The following is a 13111-nucleotide window of genomic DNA, read 5'->3' on the forward strand; positions in this document are numbered from 1 at the left end:
TGACACGCGCAGCCAGCGTTCCATTGCCACATTCCATCTACTGCAGGCAGGATACCTGGCTGGCTGAATGTCGCTGAGAAGCTCACAGAGACCGCCATAAGCAACAGTTTAACAGAATGCCACAGACTAATCAACCAAACTTTTTGGGTTGGGTTCTCTTTTATAGTCTGCAGGCATTAAATGAAAGAAGTCAGTGTTCCAGCAGAAGGAGACAACGTTTCAGAAAAGGCATTGTAGCAAACCAAAAAAGAAATTTTAAGCGCAGCAGAGTAACCAGCGCACATACCTGTTAGCTCAGGTGAGTTTAAAAGGCTGCTGTTGATAACAAGGGCATTTGCTAAATAGATGGTGTGTGTGCAACAATATACTGAAAGGTCAATTATATTGTGCAGCTTATCTCACCACCTGTAGTTATTTAGGTGAAAGCTCCAAAATGCTTGCCTAATATGTCTGTTTATCCAAAAGGAAGTAAAAAGGGAGAGCTAGAAAGATAGCATTGCATCACATTACATGGCAATGCAATGCACAGTTGCTGAAGTTGAACCAAAATGAGCTTGTAATCTGGCTTCTGCAACTTTGAACATGAAAAATCCAATGAGGAGAAGAAAAGCAAAGCCAAAGAGTCCATCCCAAAATCCGACAAACAAGCAAAATGAACAAAAAACATTGAATTCAATTCTTTCTGATTTTAGAAACTGCATTAAAGAAGGGGTGCACCGGTCCTGGAGATACTGCAATACCAGGTCAATGCGTGGAGTGGACAGAGCAAGCTCTTTTTCCATCTCCCTGTTCTAAAAATCCATTTAATATATGGTCCCCAGATAGGGGACGTATCAGATATTAAACTGATAAGAACAGATACTACACTTGATCTTAGCCAAAAGGCCGAGAAGCGATAACCAGAATTGGTTTCAAACTACGGAGCCACCCAAGGATCCTGAAAAGTCCATTTGTGGAGATGAGCTCCTGGACTCCCGTTAAGAAGACATGTTGTCAACCTCTAGATCCCTTACATGCCTGCACTTTTCGGCTTGCTGCTGCTGCAATCCACGCGTTTTAGATCTGCATAACTCCACCTCTTTAAACACAGCACCTTCACCCCCTGCTGTTCCCACCCGCCTCAACACCGTTGGAAGGGAGGAGAACCAATTAAGGCGGGGGGTGGGGTGGAACGAGCAGCTGTCTACCCTTAGCAGGAGGGCTCCTGATTACATACCTCTCCTGCTGCTGCTGCTGCTGGCTGTCCAGCAGCAGACTGAAGGTGGCTGCTGCTGTGCACAGGTATATAAAGGCTCAGAGCCTATTATGACACGCGCAGCCAGCGTTCCATTGCCACATTCCATCTACTGCAGGCAGGATACCTGGCTGGCTGAATGTCGCTGAGAAGCTCACAGAGACCGCCATAAGCAACAGTTTAACAGAATGCCACAGACTAATCAACCAAACTTTTTGGGTTGGGTTCTCTTTTATAGTCTGCAGGCATTAAATGAAAGAAGTCAGTGTTCCAGCAGAAGGAGACAACGTTTCAGAAAAGGCATTGTAGCAAACCAAAAAAGAAATTTTAAGCGCAGCAGAGTAACCAGCGCACATACCTGTTAGCTCAGGTGAGTTTAAAAGGCTGCTGTTGATAACAAGGGCATTTGCTAAATAGATGGTGTGTGTGCAACAATATACTGAAAGGTCAATTATATTGTGCAGCTTATCTCACCACCTGTAGTTATTTAGGTAAAAGCTCCAAAATGCTTGCCTAATATGTCTGTTTATCCAAAAGGAAGTAAAAAGGGAGAGCTAGAAAGATAGCATTGCATCACATTACATGGCAATGCAATGCACAGTTGCTGAAGTTGAACCAAAATGAGCTTGTAATCTGGCTTCTGCAACTTTGAACATGAAAAATCCAATGAGGAGAAGAAAAGCAAAGCCAAAGAGTCCATCCCAAAATCCGACAAACAAGCGAAATGAACAAAAAACATTGAATTCAATTCTTTCTGATTTTAGAAACTGCATTAAAGAAGGGGTGCACCGGTCCTGGAGATACTGCAATACCAGGTCAATGCGTGGAGTGGACAGAGCAAGCTCTTTTTCCATCTCCCTGTTCTAAAAATCCATTTAATATATGGTCCCCAGATAGGGGACGTATCAGATATTAAACTGATAAGAACAGATACTACACTTGATCTTAGCCAAAAGGCCGAGAAGCGATAACCAGAATTGGTTTCAAACTACGGAGCCACCCAAGGATCCTGAAAAGTCCATTTGTGGAGATGAGCTCCTGGACTCCCGTTAAGAAGACATGTTGTCAACCTCTAGATCCCTTACATGCCTGCACTTTTCGGCTTGCTGCTGCTGCAATCCACGCGTTTTAGATCTGCATAACTCCACCTCTTTAAACACAGCACCTTCACCCCCTGCTGTTCCCACCCGCCTCAACACCGTTGGAAGGGAGGAGAACCAATTAAGGCGGGGGGTGGGGTGGAACGAGCAGCTGTCTACCCTTAGCAGGAGGGCTCCTGATTACATACCTCTCCTGCTGCTGCTGCTGCTGGCTGTCCAGCAGCAGACTGAAGGTGGCTGCTGCTGTGCACAGGTATATAAAGGCTCAGAGCCTATTATGACACGCGCAGCCAGCGTTCCATTGCCACATTCCATCTACTGCAGGCAGGATACCTGGCTGGCTGAATGTCGCTGAGAAGCTGACAGAGACCGCCATAAGCAACAGTTTAACAGAATGCCACAGACTAATCAACCAAACTTTTTGGGTTGGGTTCTCTTTTATAGTCTGCAGGCATTAAATGAAAGAAGTCAGTGTTCCAGCAGAAGGAGACAACGTTTCAGAAAAGGCATTGTAGCAAACCAAAAAAGAAATTTTAAGCGCAGCAGAGTAACCAGCGCACATACCTGTTAGCTCAGGTGAGTTTAAAAGGCTGCTGTTGATAACAAGGGCATTTGCTAAATAGATGGTGTGTGTGCAACAATATACTGAAAGGTCAATTATATTGTGCAGCTTATCTCACCACCTGTAGTTATTTAGGTGAAAGCTCCAAAATGCTTACCTAATATGTCTGTTTATCCAAAAGGAAGTAAAAAGGGAGAGCTAGAAAGATAGCATTGCATCACATTACATGGCAATGCAATGCACAGTTGCTGAAGTTGAACCAAAATGAGCTTGTAATCTGGCTTCTGCAACTTTGAACATGAAAAATCCAATGAGGAGAAGAAAAGCAAAGCCAAAGAGTCCATCCCAAAATCCGACAAACAAGCAAAATGAACAAAAAACATTGAATTCAATTCTTTCTGATTTTAGAAACTGCATTAAAGAAGGGGTGCACCGGTCCTGGAGATACTGCAATACCAGGTCAATGCGTGGAGTGGACAGAGCAAGCTCTTTTTCCATCTCCCTGTTCTAAAAATCCATTTAATATATGGTCCCCAGATAGGGGACGTATCAGATATTAAACTGATAAGAACAGATACTACACTTGATCTTAGCCAAAAGGCCGAGAAGCGATAACCAGAATTGGTTTCAAACTACGGAGCCACCCAAGGATCCTGAAAAGTCCATTTGTGGAGATGAGCTCCTGGACTCCCGTTAAGAAGACATGTTGTCAACCTCTAGATCCCTTACATGCCTGCACTTTTCGGCTTGCTGCTGCTGCAATCCACGCGTTTTAGATCTGCATAACTCCACCTCTTTAAACACAGCACCTTCACCCCCTGCTGTTCCCACCCGCCTCAACACCGTTGGAAGGGAGGAGAACCAATTAAGGCGGGGGGTGGGGTGGAACGAGCAGCTGTCTACCCTTAGCAGGAGGGCTCCTGATTACATACCTCTCCTGCTGCTGCTGCTGCTGGCTGTCCAGCAGCAGACTGAAGGTGGCTGCTGCTGTGCACAGGTATATAAAGGCTCAGAGCCTATTATGACACGCGCAGCCAGCGTTCCATTGCCACATTCCATCTACTGCAGGCAGGATACCTGGCTGGCTGAATGTCGCTGAGAAGCTCACAGAGACCGCCATAAGCAACAGTTTAACAGAATGCCACAGACTAATCAACCAAACTTTTTGGGTTGGGTTCTCTTTTATAGTCTGCAGGCATTAAATGAAAGAAGTCAGTGTTCCAGCAGAAGGAGACAACGTTTCAGAAAAGGCATTGTAGCAAACCAAAAAAGAAATTTTAAGCGCAGCAGAGTAACCAGCGCACATACCTGTTAGCTCAGGTGAGTTTAAAAGGCTGCTGTTGATAACAAGGGCATTTGCTAAATAGATGGTGTGTGTGCAACAATATACTGAAAGGTCAATTATATTGTGCAGCTTATCTCACCACCTGTAGTTATTTAGGTGAAAGCTCCAAAATGCTTGCCTAATATGTCTGTTTATCCAAAAGGAAGTAAAAAGGGAGAGCTAGAAAGATAGCATTGCATCACATTACATGGCAATGCAATGCACAGTTGCTGAAGTTGAACCAAAATGAGCTTGTAATCTGGCTTCTGCAACTTTGAACATGAAAAATCCAATGAGGAGAAGAAAAGCAAAGCCAAAGAGTCCATCCCAAAATCCGACAAACAAGCAAAATGAACAAAAAACATTGAATTCAATTCTTTCTGATTTTAGAAACTGCATTAAAGAAGGGGTGCACCGGTCCTGGAGATACTGCAATACCAGGTCAATGCGTGGAGTGGACAGAGCAAGCTCTTTTTCCATCTCCCTGATCTAAAAATCCATTTAATATATGGTCCCCAGATAGGGGACGTATCAGATATTAAACTGATAAGAACAGATACTACACTTGATCTTAGCCAAAAGGCCGAGAAGCGATAACCAGAATTGGTTTCAAACTACGGAGCCACCCAAGGATCCTGAAAAGTCCATTTGTGGAGATGAGCTCCTGGACTCCCGTTAAGAAGACATGTTGTCAACCTCTAGATCCCTTACATGCCTGCACTTTTCGGCTTGCTGCTGCTGCAATCCACGCGTTTTAGATCTGCATAACTCCACCTCTTTAAACACAGCACCTTCACCCCCTGCTGTTCCCACCCGCCTCAACACCGTTGGAAGGGAGGAGAACCAATTAAGGCGGGGGGTGGGGTGGAACGAGCAGCTGTCTACCCTTAGCAGGAGGGCTCCTGATTACATACCTCTCCTGCTGCTGCTGGCTGTCCAGCAGCAGACTGAAGGTGGCTGCTGCTGTGCACAGGTATATAAAGGCTCAGAGCCTATTATGACACGCGCAGCCAGCGTTCCATTGCCACATTCCATCTACTGCAGGCAGGATACCTGGCTGGCTGAATGTCGCTGAGAAGCTCACAGAGACCGCCATAAGCAACAGTTTAACAGAATGCCACAGACTAATCAACCAAACTTTTTGGGTTGGGTTCTCTTTTATAGTCTGCAGGCATTAAATGAAAGAAGTCAGTGTTCCAGCAGAAGGAGACAACGTTTCAGAAAAGGCATTGTAGCAAACCAAAAAAGAAATTTTAAGCGCAGCAGAGTAACCAGCGCACATACCTGTTAGCTCAGGTGAGTTTAAAAGGCTGCTGTTGATAACAAGGGCATTTGCTAAATAGATGGTGTGTGTGCAACAATATACTGAAAGGTCAATTATATTGTGCAGCTTATCTCACCACCTGTAGTTATTTAGGTGAAAGCTCCAAAATGCTTGCCTAATATGTCTGTTTATCCAAAAGGAAGTAAAAAGGGAGAGCTAGAAAGATAGCATTGCATCACATTACATGGCAATGCAATGCACAGTTGCTGAAGTTGAACCAAAATGAGCTTGTAATCTGGCTTCTGCAACTTTGAACATGAAAAATCCAATGAGGAGAAGAAAAGCAAAGCCAAAGAGTCCATCCCAAAATCCGACAAACAAGCAAAATGAACAAAAAACATTGAATTCAATTCTTTCTGATTTTAGAAACTGCATTAAAGAAGGGGTGCACCGGTCCTGGAGATACTGCAATACCAGGTCAATGCGTGGAGTGGACAGAGCAAGCTCTTTTTCCATCTCCCTGTTCTAAAAATCCATTTAATATATGGTCCCCAGATAGGGGACGTATCAGATATTAAACTGATAAGAACAGATACTACACTTGATCTTAGCCAAAAGGCCGAGAAGCGATAACCAGAATTGGTTTCAAACTACGGAGCCACCCAAGGATCCTGAAAAGTCCATTTGTGGAGATGAGCTCCTGGACTCCCGTTAAGAAGACATGTTGTCAACCTCTAGATCCCTTACATGCCTGCACTTTTCGGCTTGCTGCTGCTGCAATCCACGCGTTTTAGATCTGCATAACTCCACCTCTTTAAACACAGCACCTTCACCCCCTGCTGTTCCCACCCGCCTCAACACCGTTGGAAGGGAGGAGAACCAATTAAGGCGGGGGGTGGGGTGGAACGAGCAGCTGTCTACCCTTAGCAGGAGGGCTCCTGATTACATACCTCTCCTGCTGCTGCTGCTGCTGGCTGTCCAGCAGCAGACTGAAGGTGGCTACTGCTGTGCACAGGTATATAAAGGCTCAGAGCCTATTATGACACGCGCAGTCAGCGTTCCATTGCCACATTCCATCTACTGCAGGCAGGATACCTGGCTGGCTGAATGTCGCTGAGAAGCTCACAGAGACCGCCATAAGCAACAGTTTAACAGAATGCCACAGACTAATCAACCAAACTTTTTGGGTTGGGTTCTCTTTTATAGTCTGCAGGCATTAAATGAAAGAAGTCAGTGTTCCAGCAGAAGGAGACAACGTTTCAGAAAAGGCATTGTAGCAAACCAAAAAAGAAATTTTAAGCGCAGCAGAGTAACCAGCGCACATACCTGTTAGCTCAGGTGAGTTTAAAAGGCTGCTGTTGATAACAAGGGCATTTGCTAAATAGATGGTGTGTGTGCAACAATATACTGAAAGGTCAATTATATTGTGCAGCTTATCTCACCACCTGTAGTTATTTAGGTGAAAGCTCCAAAATGCTTGCCTAATATGTCTGTTTATCCAAAAGGAAGTAAAAAGGGAGAGCTAGAAAGATAGCATTGCATCACATTACATGGCAATGCAATGCACAGTTGCTGAAGTTGAACCAAAATGAGCTTGTAATCTGGCTTCTGCAACTTTGAACATGAAAAATCCAATGAGGAGAAGAAAAGCAAAGCCAAAGAGTCCATCCCAAAATCCGACAAACAAGCAAAATGAACAAAAAACATTGAATTCAATTCTTTCTGATTTTAGAAACTGCATTAAAGATGGGGTGCACCGGTCCTGGAGATACTGCAATACCAGGTCAATGCGTGGAGTGGACAGAGCAAGCTCTTTTTCCATCTCCCTGTTCTAAAAATCCATTTAATATATGGTCCCCAGATAGGGGACGTATCAGATATTAAACTGATAAGAACAGATACTACACTTGATCTTAGCCAAAAGGCCGAGAAGCGATAACCAGAATTGGTTTCAAACTACGGAGCCACCCAAGGATCCTGAAAAGTCCATTTGTGGAGATGAGCTCCTGGACTCCCGTTAAGAAGACATGTTGTCAACCTCTAGATCCCTTACATGCCTGCACTTTTCGGCTTGCTGCTGCTGCAATCCACGCGTTTTAGATCTGCATAACTCCACCTCTTTAAACACAGCACCTTCACCCCCTGCTGTTCCCACCCGCCTCAACACCGTTGGAAGGGAGGAGAACCAATTAAGGCGGGGGGTGGGGTGGAACGAGCAGCTGTCTACCCTTAGCAGGAGGGCTCCTGATTACATACCTCTCCTGCTGCTGCTGCTGCTGGCTGTCCAGCAGCAGACTGAAGGTGGCTGCTGCTGTGCACAGGTATATAAAGGCTCAGAGCCTATTATGACATGCGCAGCCAGCGTTCCATTGCCACATTCCATCTACTGCAGGCAGGATACCTGGCTGGCTGAATGTCGCTGAGAAGCTCACAGAGACCGCCATAAGCAACAGTTTAACAGAATGCCACAGACTAATCAACCAAACTTTTTGGGTTGGGTTCTCTTTTATAGTCTGCAGGCATTAAATGAAAGAAGTCAGTGTTCCAGCAGAAGGAGACAACGTTTCAGAAAAGGCATTGTAGCAAACCAAAAAAGAAATTTTAAGCGCAGCAGAGTAACCAGCGCACATACCTGTTAGCTCAGGTGAGTTTAAAAGGCTGCTGTTGATAACAAGGGCATTTGCTAAATAGATGGTGTGTGTGCAACAATATACTGAAAGGTAAATTATATTGTGCAGCTTATCTCACCACCTGTAGTTATTTAGGTGAAAGCTCCAAAATGCTTGCCTAATATGTCTGTTTATCCAAAAGGAAGTAAAAAGGGAGAGCTAGAAAGATAGCATTGCATCACATTACATTGCAATGCAATGCACAGTTGCTGAAGTTGAACCAAAATGAGCTTGTAATCTGGCTTCTGCAACTTTGAACATGAAAAATCCAATGAGGAGAAGAAAAGCAAAGCCAAAGAGTCCATCCCAAAATCCGACAAACAAGCAAAATGAACAAAAAACATTGAATTCAATTCTTTCTGATTTTAGAAACTGCATTAAAGAAGGGGTGCACCGGTCCTGGAGATACTGCAATACCAGGTCAATGCGTGGAGTGGACAGAGCAAGCTCTTTTTCCATCTCCCTGTTCTAAAAATCCATTTAATATATGGTCCCCAGATAGGGGACGTATCAGATATTAAACTGATAAGAACAGATACTACACTTGATCTTAGCCAAAAGGCCGAGAAGCGATAACCAGAATTGGTTTCAAACTACGGAGCCACCCAAGGATCCTGAAAAGTCCATTTGTGGAGATGAGCTCCTGGACTCCCGTTAAGAAGACATGTTGTCAACCTCTAGATCCCTTACATGCCTGCACTTTTCGGCTTGCTGCTGCTGCAATCCACGCGTTTTAGATCTGCATAACTCCACCTCTTTAAACACAGCACCTTCACCCCCTGCTGTTCCCACCCGCCTCAACACCGTTGGAAGGGAGGAGAACCAATTAAGGCGGGGGGTGGGGTGGAACGAGCAGCTGTCTACCCTTAGCAGGAGGGCTCCTGATTACATACCTCTCCTGCTGCTGCTGCTGCTGGCTGTCCAGCAGCAGACTGAAGGTGGCTGCTGCTGTGCACAGGTATATAAAGGCTCAGAGCCTATTATGACACGCGCAGCCAGCGTTCCATTGCCACATTCCATCTACTGCAGGCAGGATACCTGGCTGGCTGAATGTCGCTGAGAAGCTCACAGAGACCGCCATAAGCAACAGTTTAACAGAATGCCACAGACTAATCAACCAAACTTTTTGGGTTGGGTTCTCTTTTATAGTCTGCAGGCATTAAATGAAAGAAGTCAGTGTTCCAGCAGAAGGAGACAACGTTTCAGAAAAGGCATTGTAGCAAACCAAAAAAGAAATTTTAAGCGCAGCAGAGTAACCAGCGCACATACCTGTTAGCTCAGGTGAGTTTAAAAGGCTGCTGTTGATAACAAGGGCATTTGCTAAATAGATGGTGTGTGTGCAACAATATACTGAAAGGTCAATTATATTGTGCAGCTTATCTCACCACCTGTAGTTATTTAGGTGAAAGCTCCAAAATGCTTGCCTAATATGTCTGTTTATCCAAAAGGAAGTAAAAAGGGAGAGCTAGAAAGATAGCATTGCATCACATTACATGGCAATGCAATGCACAGTTGCTGAAGTTGAACCAAAATGAGCTTGTAATCTGGCTTCTGCAACTTTGAACATGAAAAATCCAATGAGGAGAAGAAAAGCAAAGCCAAAGAGTCCATCCCAAAATCCGACAAACAAGCAAAATGAACAAAAAACATTGAATTCAATTCTTTCTGATTTTAGAAACTGCATTAAAGAAGGGGTGCACCGGTCCTGGAGATACTGCAATACCAGGTCAATGCGTGGAGTGGACAGAGCAAGCTCTTTTTCCATCTCCCTGTTCTAAAAATCCATTTAATATATGGTCCCCAGATAGGGGACGTATCAGATATTAAACTGATAAGAACAGATACTACACTTGATCTTAGCCAAAAGGCCGAGAAGCGATAACCAGAATTGGTTTCAAACTACGGAGCCACCCAAGGATCCTGAAAAGTCCATTTGTGGAGATGAGCTCCTGGACTCCCGTTAAGAAGACATGTTGTCAACCTCTAGATCCCTTACATGCCTGCACTTTTCGGCTTGCTGCTGCTGCAATCCACGCGTTTTAGATCTGCATAACTCCACCTCTTTAAACACAGCACCTTCACCCCCTGCTGTTCCCACCCGCCTCAACACCGTTGGAAGGGAGGAGAACCAATTAAGGCGGGGGGTGGGGTGGAACGAGCAGCTGTCTACCCTTAGCAGGAGGGCTCCTGATTACATACCTCTCCTGCTGCTGCTGCTGCTGGCTGTCCAGCAGCAGACTGAAGGTGGCTGCTGCTGTGCACAGGTATATAAAGGCTCAGAGCCTATTATGACACGCGCAGCCAGCGTTCCATTGCCACATTCCATCTACTGCAGGCAGGATACCTGGCTGGCTGAATGTCGCTGAGAAGCTCACAGAGACCGCCATAAGCAACAGTTTAACAGAATGCCACAGACTAATCAGCCAAACTTTTTGGGTTGGGTTCTCTTTTATAGTCTGCAGGCATTAAATGAAAGAAGTCAGTGTTCCAGCAGAAGGAGACAACGTTTCAGAAAAGGCATTGTAGCAAACCAAAAAAGAAATTTTAAGCGCAGCAGAGTAACCAGCGCACATACCTGTTAGCTCAGGTGAGTTTAAAAGGCTGCTGTTGATAACAAGGGCATTTGCTAAATAGATGGTGTGTGTGCAACAATATACTGAAAGGTCAATTATATTGTGCAGCTTATCTCACCACCTGTAGTTATTTAGGTGAAAGCTCCAAAATGCTTGCCTAATATGTCTGTTTATCCAAAAGGAAGTAAAAAGGGAGAGCTAGAAAGATAGCATTGCATCACATTACATGGCAATGCAATGCACAGTTGCTGAAGTTGAACCAAAATGAGCTTGTAATCTGGCTTCTGCAACTTTGAACATGAAAAATCCAATGAGGAGAAGAAAAGCAAAGCCAAAGAGTCCATCCCAAAATCCGACAAACAAGCAAAATGAACAAAAAACATTGAATTCAATTCTTTCTGATTTTAGAAACTGCATTAAAGAAGGGGTGCACCGGTCCTGGAGATACTGCAATACCAGGTCAATGCGTGGAGTGGACAGAGCAAGCTCTTTTTCCATCTCCCTGTTCTAAAAATCCATTTAATATATGGTCCCCAGATAGGGGACGTATCAGATATTAAACTGATAAGAACAGATACTACACTTGATCTTAGCCAAAAGGCCGAGAAGCGATAACCAGAATTGGTTTCAAACTACGGAGCCACCCAAGGATCCTGAAAAGTCCATTTGTGGAGATGAGCTCCTGGACTCCCGTTAAGAAGACATGTTGTCAACCTCTAGATCCCTTACATGCCTGCACTTTTCGGCTTGCTGCTGCTGCAATCCACGCGTTTTAGATCTGCATAACTCCACCTCTTTAAACACAGCACCTTCACCCCCTGCTGTTCCCACCCGCCTCAACACCGTTGGAAGGGAGGAGAACCAATTAAGGCGGGGGGTGGGGTGGAACGAGCAGCTGTCTACCCTTAGCAGGAGGGCTCCTGATTACATACCTCTCCTGCTGCTGCTGCTGCTGGCTGTCCAGCAGCAGACTGAAGGTGGCTGCTGCTGTGCACAGGTATATAAAGGCTCAGAGCCTATTATGACACGCGCAGCCAGCGTTCCATTGCCACATTCCATCTACTGCAGGCAGGATACCTGGCTGGCTGAATGTCGCTGAGAAGCTCACAGAGACCGCCATAAGCAACAGTTTAACAGAATGCCACAGACTAATCAGCCAAACTTTTTGGGTTGGGTTCTCTTTTATAGTCTGCAGGCATTAAATGAAAGAAGTCAGTGTTCCAGCAGAAGGAGACAACGTTTCAGAAAAGGCATTGTAGCAAACCAAAAAAGAAATTTTAAGCGCAGCAGAGTAACCAGCGCACATACCTGTTAGCTCAGGTAAGTTTAAAAGGCTGCTGTTGATAACAAGGGCATTTGCTAAATAGATGGTGTGTGTGCAACAATATACTGAAAGGTCAATTATATTGTGCAGCTTATCTCACCACCTGTAGTTATTTAGGTGAAAGCTCCAAAATGCTTGCCTAATATGTCTGTTTATCCAAAAGGAAGTAAAAAGGGAGAGCTAGAAAGATAGCATTGCATCACATTACATGGCAATGCAATGCACAGTTGCTGAAGTTGAACCAAAATGAGCTTGTAATCTGGCTTCTGCAACTTTGAACATGAAAAATCCAATGAGGAGAAGAAAAGCAAAGCCAAAGAGTCCATCCCAAAATCCGACAAACAAGCAAAATGAACAAAAAACATTGAATTCAATTCTTTCTGATTTTAGAAACTGCATTAAAGAAGGGGTGCACCGGTCCTGGAGATACTGCAATACCAGGTCAATGCGTGGAGTGGACAGAGCAAGCTCTTTTTCCATCTCCCTGTTCTAAAAATCCATTTAATATATGGTCCCCAGATAGGGGACGTATCAGATATTAAACTGATAAGAACAGATACTACACTTGATCTTAGCCAAAAGGCCGAGAAGCGATAACCAGAATTGGTTTCAAACTACGGAGCCACCCAAGGATCCTGAAAAGTCCATTTGTGGAGATGAGCTCCTGGACTCCCGTTAAGAAGACATGTTGTCAACCTCTAGATCCCTTACATGCCTGCACTTTTCGGCTTGCTGCTGCTGCAATCCACGCGTTTTAGATCTGCATAACTCCAACTCTTTAAACACAGCACCTTCACCCCCTGCTGTTCCCACCCGCCTCAACACCGTTGGAAGGGAGGAGAACCAATTAAGGCGGGGGGTGGGGTGGAACGAGCAGCTGTCTACCCTTAGCAGGAGGGCTCCTGATTACATACCTCTCCTGCTGCTGCTGCTGCTGGCTGTCCAGCAGCAGACTGAAGGTGGCTGCTGCTGTGCACAGGTATATAAAGGCTCAGAGCCTATTATGACACGCGCAGCCAGCGTTCCATTGCCACATTCCATCTACTGCAGGCAGGATACCT

General features: G+C 44.9%; 10 non-coding genes across 10 annotated transcripts; all 10 read right to left on the reverse strand.

Moving 5' to 3' along the window:
- Positions 1–706: 706 nt before the first annotated feature.
- On the reverse strand, positions 707–897 carry LOC141228666 (U2 spliceosomal RNA). The gene has a single exon (XR_012295470.1). It is a non-coding gene; the product is annotated as a U2 spliceosomal RNA (small nuclear RNA).
- A 1115-nt stretch (positions 898–2012) lies between these two features.
- Positions 2013–2203, reverse strand: LOC141228667 (U2 spliceosomal RNA). Its single transcript, XR_012295471.1, has one exon. It is a non-coding gene; the product is annotated as a U2 spliceosomal RNA (small nuclear RNA).
- Positions 2204–3318: 1115 nt separating this feature from the next.
- On the reverse strand, positions 3319–3509 carry LOC141228668 (U2 spliceosomal RNA). Its single transcript, XR_012295472.1, has one exon. It is a non-coding gene; the product is annotated as a U2 spliceosomal RNA (small nuclear RNA).
- Positions 3510–4624: 1115 nt separating this feature from the next.
- LOC141228165 (U2 spliceosomal RNA) lies at positions 4625–4815 on the reverse strand. The gene has a single exon (XR_012295086.1). It is a non-coding gene; the product is annotated as a U2 spliceosomal RNA (small nuclear RNA).
- Positions 4816–5924: 1109 nt separating this feature from the next.
- On the reverse strand, positions 5925–6115 carry LOC141228669 (U2 spliceosomal RNA). Its single transcript, XR_012295473.1, has one exon. It is a non-coding gene; the product is annotated as a U2 spliceosomal RNA (small nuclear RNA).
- A 1115-nt stretch (positions 6116–7230) lies between these two features.
- On the reverse strand, positions 7231–7421 carry LOC141228176 (U2 spliceosomal RNA). The gene has a single exon (XR_012295097.1). It is a non-coding gene; the product is annotated as a U2 spliceosomal RNA (small nuclear RNA).
- Positions 7422–8536: 1115 nt separating this feature from the next.
- On the reverse strand, positions 8537–8727 carry LOC141228670 (U2 spliceosomal RNA). The gene has a single exon (XR_012295474.1). It is a non-coding gene; the product is annotated as a U2 spliceosomal RNA (small nuclear RNA).
- A 1115-nt stretch (positions 8728–9842) lies between these two features.
- Positions 9843–10033, reverse strand: LOC141228672 (U2 spliceosomal RNA). Its single transcript, XR_012295476.1, has one exon. It is a non-coding gene; the product is annotated as a U2 spliceosomal RNA (small nuclear RNA).
- Positions 10034–11148: 1115 nt separating this feature from the next.
- On the reverse strand, positions 11149–11339 carry LOC141228673 (U2 spliceosomal RNA). The gene has a single exon (XR_012295477.1). It is a non-coding gene; the product is annotated as a U2 spliceosomal RNA (small nuclear RNA).
- A 1115-nt stretch (positions 11340–12454) lies between these two features.
- On the reverse strand, positions 12455–12645 carry LOC141228674 (U2 spliceosomal RNA). The gene has a single exon (XR_012295478.1). It is a non-coding gene; the product is annotated as a U2 spliceosomal RNA (small nuclear RNA).
- Between the last annotated feature and the right edge of the window lie 466 nt (positions 12646–13111).

Source organism: Phyllobates terribilis, unplaced genomic scaffold (genome assembly GCF_046119375.1).
Source record: "Phyllobates terribilis strain yellow unplaced genomic scaffold, ASM4611937v1 Scaffold_437__1_contigs__length_1545540, whole genome shotgun sequence".
Lineage (NCBI taxonomy): Eukaryota > Metazoa > Chordata > Amphibia > Anura > Dendrobatidae > Phyllobates > Phyllobates terribilis.